This window comes from Arabidopsis lyrata (assembly GCF_000004255.2).
Source record: "Arabidopsis lyrata subsp. lyrata unplaced genomic scaffold ARALYscaffold_8, whole genome shotgun sequence".
In the NCBI taxonomy this organism is placed as follows: domain Eukaryota; kingdom Viridiplantae; phylum Streptophyta; class Magnoliopsida; order Brassicales; family Brassicaceae; genus Arabidopsis; species Arabidopsis lyrata.
This window is the reverse complement of record NW_003302548.1, coordinates 10,926,856-10,928,542: the sequence shown is the minus strand read 5'-3', so window position 1 is coordinate 10,928,542 and position 1,687 is coordinate 10,926,856.

Genomic DNA, 1,687 nt, shown 5'->3' with positions numbered 1-1,687 from the left:
GCACCTATCCTATCCCTAAAAAAAGTTGAACCAAAAATACCCCATTCTTTTAACTTTAAAAGCCATAGCTCTTCCTGATGAATGACTCCCACATAATCCTTCATGCACTTCGCTCATGACGATTTCGACTTCGGGCCCAAAAATGCATAATAGGTAAGGGTCACTGACACCTCGTCTATATAACGCATCCTTTGACAGACAAAATTTCGCGCTAACGACTTTCATTTTCCTGGCCTGCCATTTATTCTTTGGGAGCTCACCTGTCATGATGTAGTGCTTTATTGGCTCCCTCCAGTCAGCCCCCCAGTCTTTAGCCGGAATTTGGTCAACTTTGTGAAATATTCGTGGCTCTGGTTCAGGATGCTCGTTTGGTTCAAGAATATCCTCCTCGATTAATGGCTCGGTTTCTAACATCATTTCTGGAATCACTTCTTCAGCTAAGACAACGGGTTCCTTGTTAGATGTATTTGATCCCTTTGACTTCCTTCGTTTGTTGGATGGTGGTTCGATATCTGGTTCGCCACGGTCGCGTGCCGCTGCTCAAGATCTTGTAACGACGAGAGTTTCTTTGCTGTCTTGAATGCTTCGCTCCGAAATGCATTCCACTGGAATAACTCTCTTTAACTCAGGATCTGATGTTGATGCTAATGCGGCAAGTGCATCCGCAGTTGAATTCTCTCCCCGAGGTATGCGGATTAATTCGAATTTCGAGAAATTTTTAGATAAATCCTTCACCACTTCGAGGTACGCTTCCATTCTTGAATCTTTGGCTTCATAGTCTCCATTAAATTGGTTAACTACTAATTGCGAATCGCAATAAGCCAATATTTCCTTAGCTCCAACTCCTTGTGCTAATCGAAGTCCGGCAATCAAGGCTTCGTATTCTGCCTCGTTGTTGGAGGCATTGAATAACAACCGGAATGACTGTTCTAGAATTTCTGATGTTGGAGACTCCAACTTGATTCCCACTCCGGATCCTTGTTTTGTTGAAGACCCATCTACGTGTAATTTCCAAGTTTGGTTCTCCGGTTGTTCTGTCGTTCCAGGTATTGGTAGTTCGGTCAGGAAATCTGCTAAGACCTGAGCCTTCATACTGATCCGGCTTTTGAACTCTATGTCGTATTCGCTTAATTCCACAGCCCATTTTGCCAAACGTCCGGACTGATTTGGACTATGAAGTATTGTTCGGAGTGGTTGGTTTGTTAATACTTCTACCGGATGGGATTGAAAATACGGGCGCAGCTTCCGGGCCGAAGTTACCACCGCGAGTGCAAGTTTTTCCATCATTGTGTATCTTGTTTCCGGATCCGTCATTGACTTGCTCACGTAGTAAATTGGTTTCTGCTCCCCACGGTCTTCCCGAACCAAGACTCCACTAACCGCGTGGTTCGAAACCGACACGTATAAATAAAGTTTTTCATCCACTTCCGGTTTGGACAATATAGGCGGAGTGGTTAAGTATGCCTTAAGCTGCCCAAAAGCTTCTTCACATTTCTCATCCCATAGGAATCCTTTGTTCCCTTTTAGAATTTGATAGAAGGGCAACGACTTATCTGTTGATCTTGAGATAAAACGATTCAGAGCCGCAATCCGCCCAGTCAACCGTTGTACTTCTTTGAAATCTCTTGGAGGGGGCATGTGGAGAAAGGCGTCAATTTGATTTGGATTGGCTTCAATCCCTCTTTCT